This window comes from Protobothrops mucrosquamatus, unplaced genomic scaffold, assembly GCF_001527695.2.
Source record: "Protobothrops mucrosquamatus isolate PMUCROS unplaced genomic scaffold, P.Mucros_1.0 scaffold303, whole genome shotgun sequence".
NCBI classification, from domain to species: Eukaryota; Metazoa; Chordata; class Lepidosauria; order Squamata; family Viperidae; genus Protobothrops; species Protobothrops mucrosquamatus.
In genome coordinates this window covers 955,552-972,884 of record NW_015386645.1, presented here as the reverse complement: position 1 = coordinate 972,884, position 17,333 = coordinate 955,552, and the positions used below count along the sequence as shown (strand labels likewise).

General features: G+C 37.0%; 1 pseudogene; it reads left to right on the top strand.

The window, feature by feature from the left end:
* The first annotated feature begins 2,220 nt into the window (after positions 1-2,220).
* LOC107286629 overlaps positions 2,221-17,333 on the top strand; it is a 46,273-nt pseudogene continuing 31,160 nt past the window's right edge.

Here is a 17,333-nt window from a genome sequence, read left to right as displayed (position 1 = left end):
CTCGCCTACATCGTCCATATAGGACGACTCGGGAACTCAACTCCTACCCCGGGCAGCTCACCTATCCCCTTATGCCCAGGGGAAAGGTATCAAGCCGTTTGACAGCTGATGCTGGCTGTCAAACCGGCTTTTACGCAAAACAGGCGGGAGGCAGCAAACAGCTGCGACCGACGAAATCGCCTGCCACCGGAAGTCTCGACACTGCATTGTATTAACCTCTGCTCAGAACTGCATGTAGAAAAAGAGAAAAAGAAGGATTTCTGTTTGAACTGATATTTTCTTGGCTTAATTTCAGATAATGTTCATGGTCTAAACTTAAGGCAAAATTATTGGGTGGCCAACCCAACTCCTCATTTGAATAATAAAAACGAGCTACTGTTTTATATCTACTATGGTCATATATTATAGTGAGTTGGTTATATTCAGAACATTGATTTTATTTTTTTCCCCTAACATAATATTAATTTCTCCTGGTTCCAAATGCAAACTAAGCAGTCCTTTTCCAATTGTTCACAAGTATTATCAGCCTGGAGACTTAATCATTGCTGCAATTATTTATCAGGTCTTCTTTCTTTCCAATGAGATCACATTTCAAAGTTTTCCCTCTCGTGAAGTGCTTGATCAGTATCTGTAAGTATCTCCTGCTACTGCTACTCCTCCTACTTCTCTTTCCTGCATTACCACCTGCAGTATTTTTCTGCTGAACCATATCAGTTGCTAGTTAATCAGTAATCAACTTCCAATGTCCATATATAGCCATTTTTAATTACAGAACTCACAGAAATACCTCTTGTCTTAACACAGAAGTTCAAATTGAGACAAATTGATTTGACTCATAAATTATATGATTTACTTTTTCCTCAGGAAACTTCTTTCCTTCAACAAAGTCCTCTGTTGAAAGTAAAAATCTAGAGGTTGTACATCCTCACAGGTTAATCCTGATTTTTTTTCTCCCATTTCTATCTCATGCAGAAATGAAGCAGGAAATCCTCAAGTGCATTTGAGATTTTTTTTCAGTCTTTTTAAGTCTAATGTTGAAAAATTGAACTTTCTTCTCACTCTTAGAATATTATAGACAAAATACAGATAGAACTGAAATTAAATGTTATTGTAATATCTAAGTTGATCCTGCAAGAGATAGCCTACTATGAATTTGACAGTTTGCCAGAAGAAGAATCTAAAATACAGTAGAAAGCAGGCTTCAAATGCTTTCTCAGTTCAATGTTAAGTTATCTCCCCTCCTCATCAGTGATTCCTTATACAATCTTGTTCCTTAAGAACCAGGCTCTAAACATCCAGAATAAACAATAAGCGCTAGATCTGTAACATTAAAAATATTTGATTTTGTTTGTAACTCTCACTGAAGGTTCCTCACTCATAATTATCAACATGCTTTGGCTCTGGCATTTCCTGTAAAGGAGATCAATGAACATTCTGGGATTTTACCCAATGTTAGCCTCGGTTTCCACATCGCTACCAATTATCTTGAGGAATATACAACTTATCTTTTAGCAATGGAATTTCTATCTACAAAAGATAAATTTATCCCCAACTACAAATGTAATGACCAAACCAACACGGTAGCCATCATTGGAGGACCCCGTACTAAGACCTGTGTCGACATGGCAATCACTTTGTGCAACTACAAATTTCCCCAGGTGAGACGATGTATGAAGCAAGAGGGAAAGTCCATAAGCTAGTTATTACTTTCAGATTTTGGGCCCTCAAGATAACTCTTATGAGAAAGATTCCAGAGGCAAGAGATATTTGTCATATAATGACAAGAATATCACCAAAGGGTAGTCCCTTTTTGTTTCATGACCAGTATTAAACTTACAGATGTCCTTAACCCTAACTGTGTTTTATGAAGCCTCTTTCTGTATCCCACTCAAACTCAAGTATTATGTTAAGTTAAAAAAAATATTCCTTTATTATTTTAAGTCTGTTTCTTTTTTCCTATGCTCTCCTGTGTTTCCCCAATTAGATTACATATGGATCAGCTCCTTTGATGAATGATGACCAAGCAGGAATTTTTGTCAAATGGATGTTCCCTGATGNCAGCTTAAAGGGATACTACACTTACTATTGCATTTTGGATGGACCTGGGTTGGGTTGATTTCTCTGTATGAGGAAGATAGGGAGAGATTTGTTCAAAAGAGTCTTTCCATGTTTTCAGAGAGAGGAATATGCTTTGACTTTATAGAATGTCTACCCCAAATGATGTATGGTAGTGAAGCTGCTGAAATGGTGGAGAAGGTAGATAAAATATATAAAGTGATTATGTGGAGTACAGTCATTGCAGTGATCTTGAATGCTGAAATTACAAGCATAGTGACTTTGAGAATGATGCTCTCTCTTTTAGAGTCTGATGATATTCCAAAGGAGAGAAAAGCCAAAATTTGGATCATGACAGCTCAGATGGAATTCACCTCTTTTCTGATGCAAAGACATTTGCCTATTGATTTTCTCCATGGTGCTCTTTCCTTTGCACTTCACTCAAAGGAGTTGACTGCATTCCAACAATTTATGCAGAAGAGAAACCCAAACTTTGAAAAAGAAGATGGTTTTATCAAGGATTTCTGGAAAGATGCATTTGAATGCTCATTCTCCAATGATGTTATAGAAGGGAATGCTGAAAGGATCTGCACTGGAGAAGAGAATTTGAAGAATCTCCCTAATTCTGTCTTTGAGACCACCATAGGTGGACTTAGTTACAGCATCTACAATGCAGTCTACACTGTGGCACATGCTGTAAGGACCTTGCATGCCTCCAAAATCAAAAAGAGTAAAAAAATTAAAAATAAGTACTTCCTTCAATCACCATGGCAGGTAGTATTCACTAATCCAAATTCAGCAAGATCATATCAGATCATATAAAATTATTGGTTTATATTTTTTCTCTTTTTCTTTTCTTTTGGCAGTTAAAATGAAAGCATTTATTATTTATTTATTTATTTATTGTTTATTTTTGTTTGTTTATTTATTTATTTATTTTCATACTTCTTAACCACCTCCCTCCATCCTCCTTTCCTTGAATGTTATTGGTATTGGTTGAACTAAAGACTGTTTTGGCCTAGAAGTTTCTATGCTGGAGTATTTTGTGCCACAAAGTAAATTTATAATTCATAAAATGTGCAGTTGATCAAAGCAAATTAATGTGACATTTTCTTCCTTTCTCAGTGTTGTATTGGAATTTTTATATTATTTTTTTTCAGCTAAAATAGTCAATATAGTGGAAAATCCATGTGATGGAGAAAACATTTTTTTTTCATTTATAAACAGTGTAGATTGGTGGGAAAAATGACATTCCATTGATCATAAGCCATACTGAGGGAACTGAAATTTCTCCATATGATTCAAGGAATCCAGTTAATATTTATATTTCGTTGTTTCTTCATTCAGCTTCACCATTTTTTGCAGCAGGTCTCCTTTAACAATAGTGCTGGAGAATTGGTTTCGTTCAGTCTCAGTGAGGAATTAGAAACTGGATTTGATATTTTCAGTTGGGTCACATTCCCAAACAAGTCTTTTCTAAGAGTCCAAATTGGAATAATAATAATAATAATAATAATAATAATAATAATAATAATAATAACAACAACAACAACAACAACAACAAGAACAACAACAACAACAAGAACAACAACAATAACAATAACAATAACAATAACAATAACAATAACAATAACAATAACAATAACAATAATAAGCTAGACATGACCAAGTTGCTAAATTAATCCACTGGACATTATGTTAAAAATACGACTTGCCTGTGTCCGAAAAGTCATGGGAACATAGGGTGGAAAAAGTTTTTGACAATGAAAAGGTGAAGATGTTGTTGGACTTTCGAATACAGACAGATCGCCATTTGGAACACAACATGCCAGATACCGCAGTTGTAGAGAACCAAAGCTTACAGCTGATTGATATCGCTGTACCAGGAGATGCCAGAGTTGAAAAAAAAGAACTGGAAAAAATTACGAAATATCACAACCTGGCCATCGAAACTGTGTGATTATGGATGAAACATGAAAAAGTGATACCTATTGTCATCAGGGCACTGGGAACAATGTCCCAAAATTTTGCAAAATTCATCAAAAAACTGAAGCTTCCTGCAATAACTCCAGCAATGTTACAAAAAACTGCGCTACTCGGAACATCTTATATATTTTTTAAAAAAAAATTATTGAGTTTTATAGGGTTGGGATTAGGATGGGATCAGAATGGGGATTAAGGTTTAGGGTGGGGTTGGGATCAAGATTAGGGTTGAAAAGGGGTTGGGATCAACATTGGGGTTATCCCCCAATAACATTTACAATCTTTAGCAAATAATCTCTTGTCCGGGTACATATGTTCAGTTAACAATAGTTGATATAATAATAAATAACTGTAATACATATAATAAACAATAATCATAAACGGTATCAGTTAGTTAATACATATCATTCTTCTTATTAATATATACTCAAAAATAACATATCACATTCATTTCTCACTAGTTCGTTTTCCTAACCATTGGTAAAAGTTATCCCATGTTCTAAAGTAAAATGAATCTTCTTTCTCTTTAATCTCTAAGGTCAATCTATCCATTTCTGCACATTCTAAAATTTTCTTAATTAAAACCTCTTCAGTTGGTAAATTTTCATTTTTCCAATATTGGGCAAATACTATTCTCGCTGTTGTCAGTATATGCAATATTAAATATTCATTCTCGTTCTCATAATTAGGTCTTAATATTCCTAACAAAAACAGTTCTGGTTTAAATTCTATCTTTCTTTTAATCATTTTTTCCAACCATGCATGTATCTTAACCCAAAACCTTTTTGCTTTGGGGCATGTCCACCAGATAGTATCCTAAGTACCTGGTCTTTGTTTACATTTCCAGCAATTATTCAAAGTATTTTTAAACATTTTTGCTAATCTTACTGGTGTCATATGCCATCTGTGAAACTGCTTTAGTCAATTTGATATTTCTATCCCATAATTTTGCCAGTCTTCCAAATCTATAGAATATCCAAAGTTTCTTGCCCATGCTATCATTGTTTCTTTTACTTGTTCTTCTTCCACCTTTAAATTTAGCAGAAATCTAGAGTTTCTTAATCAAGTTTTCATCTTTTTTTAACAATATTTGATCAAATTCTGTCTGTTCTTTATAAAATCCCGTTATCGTCAAATCTTTTCATATCTCGTTTGAAATTGCAAATATGGCTACCATGCTAAATCAATACCTTGTCATTGTAAATCTTGTCTAACTTTCAATTTTCCTTCATTATCCAAGATATCTTTATAAGTCACGACATTGTCATCTTATATTTTAAGGAGGTACCTGGTTGACACCTAGGATGGTGGTAGCAACCCGTGTCAACCATCAGCGCCAGCCAATTTGATTGTTCAGTTGACTGAGGTTTATGTCTAATGAGTAACAACAATAATAGTAGCAGCAGCAGCAGCAGCAGCAGCAGTAGTAGTAGTAGTAGTAGTAGAGTTGGAAGGGACCTTGGAGATCTTCTAGTCCAACCCCCCACTCAGGCAGGAAACCCTATACCATTCCAGACAAGTAGTTGTCTCATCTCTTCTTTAAAATTTCCAGTGTTGGAGCATTCACAACTTCTGGAGACAGGTTGTTCCACTAATTAATTGTTCTAACTGTAAGGAAATTTCTTCTTGGTTCTAGAGTAGAAATTATTTCTAGAGTAGAAATCTATGTGATCAACATTTCCTTTTTTATTAGAAACATAGAAGATTGATGAAAAATCACTTTCCATTGAGCATAGGATAAACTCAAAGAACTGTGTTTTGTCCATATGAATCAAGGAACCCAGTTAATAGTTATATTTCTTTGTTTCTTCATTCAGCTTCATTATTTTTTGCAGCAAGTTTCCTTCAACAACACTTCTGGAGAACAGATTTCCTTTGGCCTCAGTGGGGAATTAGAAACTGGATTTGATATTTTCAATTGGGTCACATTCCCAAACAAGTCTTTTCTAAGAGTCCAGATTGGAAGGATTGACCCCATGGCTCCCTCAGACAAGCTCCTCACCATTTCTGCCAAGGATGCTGTTTGGCCTCTTGTATTCAACCAGGTGTGTCTCATTTTTTAGAAAATAATTTGGCCAGTGATTCACAGAAGTAAGTTATTAAACTACCACTATCCCCACAACAACCACACTTGGATTTAGCAGCTTCCATTTTTTTTAATGTGATACTGCAGACATGTCAAACTCACAATGTCACGTGACGTCGCGCAACGTATCGGAGCGTTTTCGCCATTGCCGGCAATGGGGTGGGCATGGTTTCCCGAAGACGCGTCTGGCCCACAGGCGGCAGTTTGACACCCCTGTGATACTGTATCAACATAAATTACTATAGTGGAAATAGGTGACTTAAAGTTTAAATACCTATATTTATTTAGTTGCAGTTCAAATTATCCCAGTAGTCCTGGTAGTAGTAATCTTCACTGATTAAGTTCAATGCAATGAAATGAGACAAGCTTTAGATAAAAAACCTAAGATAAATTGGGATATGATAAAATAGAATGCAAAGATGTATAAGAGGAAAGCAGTATGACCAGGGCTTTTTTTCTCATAGAACGCCCAGAACGGAGTTCCAGCACCTTTTTTGGATGGAGCCTTGTAGGGTAGGCAAGGCGAGCTGTATGATGTGTGTGAGTTCTGGCACTTTTTTTTTTTTTTAGGAAAAAAGCACTGAGTATGACACAGAACACTGCTTTGTGATGGGACTTCTAAGATTTCTAAGAGGAAACATGATTTATAAATTACATCATACCCAGTTTATCTTAGTAAATTCACAGGTTTAGGGTTAGGGTTTGCATTAAGTCAATAAGCATCTTGTGGAACAGTTAAGCAAGGGAATGGTCATATTCTTTACAAATCATTAAAAAGAATGTGAGGTTCAAGTCCTCCCTCCCTCAGGCACAAAGCCAAATGAATGATTCTCAGCTAGTCATCTTCTCACTCTAGAAAGGAGGACATAGTAAATCACTTCTCAAAATCTTTTCAAGAAAACTGCAAGAAGTTCTCCAGGCAGTCTCTCAGAATTGGATATGATTCAATGGAAGAAAGGGGAGGAAGGAAAAGTTAAGCAGTGTTTCTCAAACTCAACATGTTTATGAGGTGTGAACTTCAACATGCCAGCTGGGTAATGCTGGCAGTTGAAGTTCACATCTCTTTTATGGTAGTTGCTGAGGATTGAGGAAGAAATGAATTAAAGATTCTTTTGGTGAATTTAAAACAAAAGAAAATTGTGAAATGGGACACTAAGGATTAAGGATGTGAAGAGTTTGGGTATAGAATAGAATAGAATAGAATAGAATAGAATAGAATAGAATAGAATAGAATAGAATAGAATAGAATAGAATAGAATAGAATAGAATAGAGTTTTAAGGGACCCTGGAGGTCTTCTATTTCAGTCCCCTGCTCAAGCACATTGAAACTCATTTTGTTGGATAGGGCCCATTGTTCAAGTTTGTTAAGATCTTTTTGGATCCTGAGTTTTCCTTCTGGGGTGTTGGCTGCTCCTGACAGCTTGGTGTCATCTGCAAATTTCATGAGTTCCCCTTTAATTCCTTCATCTCTAAGTCATTGATGAAGATATACTGGGCCTAAGATGGAACCTTATGGTACCTCACTGCTTACTTCTCTCCATGTGGATGTAGTGCCGTTGAGGACTACTCGTTGAGTACGGTTTGCCAGCCAGCCACAGATCCATCTGGTAGTGTTGTTGTCTATTCCACCTTTTTCTAGCTTGCCAATTAGTAGGTAGTGGTCTACTTTGTCAGATGCCTTACTGAAATCTAAGTATACTATGTCCACTGCATTTCACCGGTCTACTGATATGTATGAGGGCAATTCAGAAATAAACCTCCATTTGTTTTTCAATGACAGACATTTGCAGATACAGAACTTTTATAATACATATTAGAAAGCTATAATATTACATTACTTTTCAACATAATCACCATTCAAACTGATGCACTAGTCATAACAAGTTACAAGGTTTGAAATTCCTTAGTAGTAGTCAATCAGCACCAAATCTGGGCTATGGTGTGATGATCAAAAACATCCCAACAGAACTGCTTCAAAAGTTTTTGAGTCTAGTGGTATGTGGGTGAGAATTAGCATGAACCAACAATACACTGGAAGTTAGCATGCCCCGATGCTTGTTATGGATGGCTCATCTGAGTTTTCATGATGATGATGATGATGATGATGATGATGATGATGATGATGATGATGATGATGATGATGATGATGATGATGATGATGATAATGATAAAGTTGGAAGGAACCCTGGAGGTCATCTAGTCCAACCCTCTGCTCAGGCAGGAAACCCTATACCATTTTGGACAAATGGCTGTCCAGTTTCTTCTTAAAAACTTCCAGTGTTGGTGCATTCACCACTTCTGGAGGCAGGTTGTTCCACTGGTTAATTGTTCTAACTGTCAGGAAGTTTCTCCTTAGTTCTAGGTTGCTTCTTTCTTTGGTTAGTTCCACCCGTTGCTTCTTGTCCTGCCTGCAGGCTTCAGAGCTCCCTCTTCTTTGTGGCAGCCCCTGAGATATTGGAACACTGCTATCATGTCCCCCCTTGTCCTTCTCTTCGTTAAACTAGACATACCCAATTCCAGCAACCGTTCCTTATATGTTTCAGCCTCCAGTCCCCTAATCATCTTTGTTGCTCTTCTCTGTACTCTTACTAGAGTCTCAACATCTCTTTTACATCGTGGAGACCAAAACTGGATGCAGTATTCCAAGTGTGGCCTTGTAAAATGGTATTAATACTTCACGTGATCTTGATTCTATCCTTCTGTTAATGCAGCCTAGCACTGTGTTGGCTTTTTTGGCAGCTGCAGCACACTGCTGGCTCATATTTAAATGATTGTCCACTAGGAGTCCTAGATCCCTCTCACAGTTACTACTATTGAGCAATGTACCCCCTATACTTTACCTGTACATTTGGTTTTTCTTGCCTAAATGTAGAACCTTACTTTTTTCACCATTGAATTTCATTTTGTTAGATAGCGCCCAGTGTTCAAGTCTGTCCAGATCTTCCTGTATTCTAAGCCTGTCTTCTGGAGTGTTGGCTATTACTGCCAGCTTGGTGTCATCTGCAAATTTGATGAGTTCCCCATCTATCCCCTCATCCAGATCGTTGATGAAGATGTTGAAGAGCACTGGGCCCAGAACAGAGCCCTGGGGCACCCCACTAAACACTTCCCTCCATATAGATGCAGTTCCATTGAGGACCACACGCTGAGTATGGCTGGTCAGCCAGCTATGGATCCATCTGGTGGTGATGCTGTCTAACCCGCATTTTTCTATCTTATCAAGTAGTAGGTTGTGATTTGAAATTGTCTAAGGTGGACAGGTGCCTGTAGGTGTTCGCTGATTCGTTGTTTGATTATTTTTTCCAGAATCTTCCCAGGTATTGAGGTCAGGCTGATAGGTCTGTAATTTCCTGGGTCCTTTTCCCCCCCTTTTTTGAAGATGGGAACTACATCAGCTCTTTTCCAGTCCTCTGGTAGTTCCCCAGTGCTCCAGGATCTTTGAAAAATATAGCTCAGTGGTTCTGAGATCACATCTGCCAGTTCCTTGAGAACCTTGGGGTGTAATCCATCTGGTCCTGGTGATTTGAAATTGTCTAGGGTGGACAGGTGCTCACTTACCATTTTCTTGCCTATCTTAACTTGTATTTCTATTTTGTTTTTTAATGGCACTATTTTTGATAGGTTGGCCTGTTTTTTTCCCTTTGTGTAAAGACAGATGCAAAAAACGAGTTAAATAGTTCTGCTTTATCCCTGTTGCTTCTCACCTTCTTGCCACTTTCACCCATTAATGGACCAATCGTAGTTAAAGTCCCCCATTACTATTGTGATGTGCTTCCTACATACCTTAGTTAGCTGACTAGCAAAAAGTTCATCTATTTCCTCTGTTTGGTTGGGTGGCCTATAATATACACCTATGGCAATGTCGTTTTCCCCCCTCCTTTTATATTGACCCATATGCATTCAGGACAGTTTTCATCATTGCTGTGCTCTATTTCTGTAGAGATGTAGTTATTTCTTATGTAGAGAGCAACTCCACCTCCTCTTTTATTTGGTCTGTTTCTTTTAAATAATTTAAATCCCTCTAGCTGTGTGTTCCATTTGTGGGTTTCATCCCACCACGTTTCCGTTATGGCAACAATATCATATCTGCCCTCATTAACCTGAATTTCTAGTTCTCCCTGTTTGCTGTTCATACTCTGTGCATTTGTGTATAGACATTTGAGTCCTTTATGACCGACCCTGTGTTTACTTCCTACATAACCTGTGTGGTGCCTGAGTTCCCCTAATGTCTTACCACCTATTTGGTTAGTGCACTTTGTGTGGCACTCACTATTAAGAGCTTGATTTTGCTTGATAGCAAGGTTGATGTTCTTTTTCCATACACACATATATGTTACATGCACTGATAGCCCTATAATGCAGTAGACTTACAGTAGACTTCTGAATTGATGGTCAAAACACATTCCATAAACTTCACTAGCAGGACTCATTTGGCATCTTCACATTTGGTGGGATTTTCTATGGCACTACTTCCGGTGTGGTGTTGGTTCATGATAATGATCACCCACACACTGCTGGATGCACACAAGAATTTTTGAAGAAGTTCTGTTGGAATATTTTTTATGTAATATGAACATAAATTATTACAGTGTAAATAGGTGACTTAAAGTTTAAATGCCTACAACATTTAACGTTTATTTGGTTCCAGTGCAAAATTATCCCAGTAGTCATTGTAGTAGTAATATTTATTAGTTAAGTTCAATGCAATGGAATGAGACAAGCTAAGATTAAAAAAAGTAACATAAATTGGGATATGATAAAATAGAATGCAAAGATATATAATAATATGAATACTACAGATCAAAAACAGTTGGTCCTTAAGTGAATTAATTATTTTTGGGTGCAACTCCAATGTATTGTATAAAACATGTCCTTTGTTGGAGAAGCCTGAAAATAAACTTATCAGTTGATTACTTATATATTTGGGCCCTGAAGAATAAAGGACAATTGAATAAGACATTTGAAGTAGTCAGGATGTCTTTAACCACTTAAGTAGAATAATGACAGTCTAAGAAAGTGTGTAGCTTAATGGAAAGAAACAATTTATTCCAAAAGAGTAAAAACATTTTTAAAATGGCATAGCCAGGGTTTTTTTTAACTTAATCTCCTTGGATTTAAATTTATATTTGTCTCCCTTGAAAGAGATGAAATGGGGAGCAGAAACTCTTTGTTAAAACAAACATTTTGTTGGAGATACTATTTATTTGCCTAACCAGCTGATTAGTTATGCTAATCCAAGTGATTGCATTCTGAGCATAAAAATCACCCAGTCGCTGTTGATAGCATGTTATATTCTGTTGGGCAGTGTATAAATTTAATAAATAAAATAAGATAAAGTTATTGAAAGGGTGGATGTAGATATTTTTTTAAAAAAATATATCATAACATACACCAATCAAAGAGGAAGGCAGTATGACACACAACACTGCTTTGTGATGGGACTTCTAAGATTTCTAAGAGGGAACCTGATTTATAAATTACACCATACCCAGTTCAGCTTAGTAAATTCGCAGGGTTAGGTGGCAACAGTTAAGTGAGGGAATGATCATATTTACAAATCATTAAAGAGGAGGTGAGGTTCTAGTCCTCCCTCAGGCACAAAGACAACTGAATGATTCTGAGCTAGTCATATTCTCAATCTAGAAAGGAGGACTAGAGTAAATCACTTCTCTAAATCTTTGCATAAAAACTGCAATACTTCGGCAGGCAGTCTCTCAGAATTGGGCATGTTTCCACTGAAGAAGGTGGGCGGGGGAGGGGGAGGAACAGTTAAGCAGTGTTTCTCAAATTGAGAAAGTTTATGAGGTGTGAACTCCAACATGCCTAGCTGTGGAATTCTGGTGAAAATGATGAAATGCGACACTAAGGATTGATGAGGATGTGAACAGTTTGGTTATGTATAATTGATGAAATGGACACTCCCAACACATAAATTCTTCATATGAAAGCAATCTCATTTTATTTATGAACAGACATTGCCTCTTTCCATCTGTAATGAGAAATGTCCTATTGGCCACAGCAAGGTCAAAGTGGAAGGGAAATTATCCTGCTGCTATGACTGTAGACAATGTCCAGAAGGGAAGATAGCTGTCCAAATGGGTAAGCAAAGGAATATATTGACTATATCAATGATTTAATAAATATAAATGGTTTTGAATTTTAATCAATATTATAGTGACTAAAAATCTTGAGCTATCTGATAGGTTGTATAGATGAGCAATGAAAATGTGAACTACTTATATAAAGTTCAATGAGATATTTAATATTTATGGAGATTCTGAGTCATCCAAATGTGCTTTTTGTCTCAAGGGTGATTAGCAACTGACTTTGTTTTTCCTTGAAAACATTTTGCTTCACATCCAAGAAGCTTCTTCAATTCTGCTTCAGTCAGAACTGAAATAACTTTTTGAATGAGAAACAAAATAACTTCAAGGAAAAACAAAGTCCAGTTGCCTTTTGAAAAGGCAACTTTGAAATATTTAATGCTACAATCAATCAGTTCACTTTAAAAATCATAATCTTCCTTATGGATCAATAGATTTGCAATACTGATGAATATCTATGTCATGGTTCCAAAAGAAGAAGCTCTTCAAAGAACTTTGAGGCATTGTTTACCTTAAAGAATCTTTTAATTTGCAACATAGCTTCGGCATGTACATAGTGAAGCCAAAATCTGGAATTCTCCTCCCCCAACATACAGTATCTAAGCATAACTCACTTTTTCATTTAACAGTCATTAATCACATTCTCCAATTGGCTTGAAGTATGAACTTTCCCTCCCGTTCCATAACCTCCAGCACTTATTACAACTAGCCTTGAAAAATACCTACTGAAATATTGTTATGGCTAACTAGTCCCCAAGCACATTCTCCCCCTCCTTTCCAGCACCATCTAATTTTTACTCTAAAAGTGATACACAGGTAAAATAGAAAATGTCTGCATCTTCATATATTGTCAAGCAAGAACATCCGATGTTAGCAGCATTGACAATCTGTAGGATGAGGGTGAAAATTTGTTCTCCAAGCCTGTGGGTTGGTTTCTGAACATTTTGTTACCAGGCTAGGTAATAACTTCAGTAGAGTAACATCTTCAGCGGACATCCCCTAAACTCCACTGAAGGTGTTACCTATCCTGGTAATGAAACATTCGGAAACCAACCCAGAAGCCAGGAGAATAAACTTTCACCCCCATCAATAGATATCTCAGCTTTGTATTATTCTCCTTATTTCTTGTATTTCTTGTTTGGCAGGTAACAATGCTTGTTGATAAACAATCTAGAAGGCTTTTTAGTATATGCTTTTTGACTATAAGGTAATTTTCCATCAAATTCAATCCATGCAATATTTTTTCCTGCTATTTCAACCCTATTTACTTTCCTATTCTACCTGGAGAGTAGAAGTATCACATACATATTTTGATGTAGCTGTATAACTTAATGGATATTGTCATTAAACACTGCATTATTTCATGTGTTTCATTATAAATTATTTTGAGGAAAAATAATATGAAGTCATAGGATCTAAATAAATCATATATGTTGTTCATTCTTCATGATTAAAAGTAAAGTAGTTTTGTGAAATAGTTTTGTTTCTTCCCCCAGACTTAGATGATTGTTTCCCATGTCAAGAGGATCAATATCCAAACAAGGATCGAGATAATTGCCTTCAAAAAACTATAACTTATTTGACTTTCCAAGAGCCTTTGGGTACTTCTTTGGTAATGATTGCCATCTTCTTCTCTACCATCACAACTATGGTGCTAGGAATCTTCATAAAACATCAGGACACTCCGATTGTCAAAGCCAACAACAGGAATCTCAGCTACATACTTCTCATTGCTCTCCTGCTCGCCTTCCTTTGCACTCTGCTCTTCATTGGGCAACCTGACCAAGTGAAATGTCTCATGAGACAAACTGCTTTTGGCATCATGTTCTCTATAGCTCTTTCTTCTATTTTGGGTAAAACAACCATAGTAGTTCTTGCTTTCATGGCCACCAAGCCAGGTTCCAAAATGAGGAAATGGGTGGGGAGAAGGATGGCCACCATAATTGTCCTATCTGTCTTCATGGCTCAGTTTACCATTTGTGTACTGTGGTTGGCAATTTTTCCCCCATTTCCAGATTCAGACATGCATTCCATGTCTGAAGAAATTGTCCTGGAATGTAATGAAGGTTCAACCACAATGTTTTATACTGTCCTAGGCTTTTTGGGATTCTTGACTGCTGTCAGCTTCACAGTGGCCTTCCTAGCTAGGAATTTACCAAACAGCTTCAATGAAGCCAAATTTATCACCTTCAGCATGTTGGTCTTTTGCAGTGTCTGGGTGTCATTTGTTCCCACTTTTTTGAGTACGAAGGGGGAATATGTGATTGCTGTGGAGATTTTCTCCATTTTGGTTTCTGCAGCTGGATTACTGGGCTGCATCTTTTCTCCAAAATGCTATATCATTATTCTGAGACCTGATTTGAATAAGAAGGAGCAACTAATAAAGAAATGAAGCTGATATTTATACCAGATCCCTTAAATGAAGCAAATTGGTTACTTTCAGCCAGTTTTGTTTTTATTTTTTGCAATTTATGGCAGTAACCTAATATATAGAGACGTAGATATATATATTGCACTCAGCCTATGAAACCATGACATATAACGCAGCATTTTTTAAAAAAATTAATCTTAAATTATTCTGATTTTAATGTTGATTTTGTTGATTATTTTATACACCGCTTAGATCTCCTGTCTGAAGGAGACAGGTGATTAAGAAATAAGTAAGTAAGTAAGTAAGTAAGTAAGTAAGTAAGTAAGTAAGTAAGTAAATAAATATTTATCTTGCTCTGCATGAAGGTAACTATGAAAGCAAGAAAACCAAGGAATTTAGAGAATACCTGGAAAGTAAACACACAGAGAATCCATGTGATTTCAATCTCTTGTTCAAAGTTTTCTTCTGCATAAACATTCTTTGTAATTACCAGGACATAAATAGCCACATCTAACATAGCAGTCCCCAACATTTTTAGCTCCAGGGGCTGGTTTTTGGGGTTAAATGTCTTCCATGGACCATTGCAGGAAGGAATGGTTTCATGCTCATGACCCAGATCCCTCACATATGAAGATGAAACTCACTTTCCAGCCCCATTTCCTTGCCCTGGTTCCCAAAAGGCCTGGGGATTGGGAACCGCTCTACTAAGCAGTGGCTGTGACAATCTCTCTCAAATTCATTTCAGAATCTAGAGATTTTTTTTGCATCTTTTCTTTGAAACATCAGATAATTGTTCTGAGCCCTAATCAGAATAAATGAGAACACCTAATAAAAGAGAATTCTATCTAAAAATAGATTTTGAAAATTATAAGGTGTACTCTTCTCAAAATGATTCATTTTGTGTACTGTAGCCCATAAGCTTCATAACCAAAAAAACACAACAACAAACCCTTCCAATATTAACAGAAGGATAGAATCAAGATCACGTGAAGTATTAATACCACTTTACAATGCCTTGGTAAGGCCACACTTGGAATACTGCATCCAGTTTTGGTCACCACGATGTAAAAATGATGTAGAGACTCTAGAAAGAGTACAGAGAAGAGCAACAAAGATGATTAGGGGACTGGAGGCTAAAACATATAAGAAACAGTTGCTGGAATTGGGTATGTCTAGTTTAACGAACAGAAGGACGAGGGGGGACATGATAGCAGTGTTCCAATATCTCAGGGGCTGCCACAAGGAAGAAGGAGTCAAGCTATTTTCCAAAGTGCCTGAAGGCAGGACAAGAAGCAACGGATGGAAACTAACCAAAGAGAGAAGCAACCTAGAACTAAGGAGAAACTTCCTGACAGTTAGAACAATTAACCAGTGGAACAACCTGCCTCCAGAAGCAGTGAATGCTCCAACACTGGAAGTTTTTAAGAAGAAACTGGACAGCCATTTATCTGAAACGGTAAAGGGTTACCTGCCTGAGCAGGGGGTTGGACTTGACCTCCAAGGTCTCTTCCAACTTTACTATTATTATTACTATTACTACTACTACTACTACTACTACTATTATTATTATTATTATTATTATTATTATTATTATTATTATTATTATTATTATTATTATTATTATTATTATTATTATTATTATTATTCACAACCAGTTTTTTTCCAAAGTATAAAGAAAATGAATATCCACTGCCTGAAATTTCAATGTTTGAGACCCACTTCCTTGCTGTGGGAAGAGGGTGGACTTTATACTGGGAAACCATCAACCCTAGTCCTCCTTGAGACATGAAAGTTTCAGCTGATATGTTCTTGTGGGAACTGAGTAGAAAAATTGGAAGAAGACTATATTGTAGGATGGCTCTCCGCTTCCCTCATGTAATTGCCCTTATTCCTGATAAGTTCCCTGTCTTTGTCAGCTTGTATTAAAGCTATGTCATTCTTAGTTATAAGCATTGGATGGTTTTTCATTCTGCCCTCTCAGATTGTTTCATTAACCAAATTTTTTTTCCTTTGATTTTTAATTTTATTTATCGTGGCTTTATCTTGAGGATGAAAGCAATGATTTTAAAAATCTAATTCATTGTTGCATTTATCTGTTTATATATTACTCTCTCTGTGTGTATGTGTCTTTGTGTTTCTTTGTGTGTATACCATGTTTTCCCGAAAATATGACCTAGCCCAATTTTCACACCTGTGCCAAATATAAGCCCTACTCTGAAAGTCAGCCCTTATTTAAGAGCCTGTGCAGCCACCCACCTGCCCATTCTTTCTGCTTGCTGATAACATGAGGTGGGAGGGGGTGCTGCAGCCATGAAGTGAGGCGGTGTGGGGTGGAGGACAAAGCTTCTCCTCCTTACTCACTGCCAGAACATAGTAGGAGATTGAGTGATGCACCAGTGCCATGGCTATTAAGCAAGGTGGGCAGGGTTGAAGACGAAGCTTATTTTCCTCCTTACTCACTACTGTAACAAAGCAGGAGGCTAAGGAATGCACTGGTGCCACAGCCACTAAGCAAGGCAGTGGGGGGGGGAGGATGAAGCCCTGATGCTGGTGGAGTAACATGGCAGAAGCTGAATCAGCCCCTTCCTTGTCTCCCCTCACTTCCCCAAAGTATCCTTTCACTAACCTTCTTTCCAGCTCGTTCTCCACCACTAAATGCAGGGCAACAAAAGACGCCTGTGGGACTACCGGTAAAAGAAAAGTTCAATCAGGCCTTCCAACTTTGTGAGATATT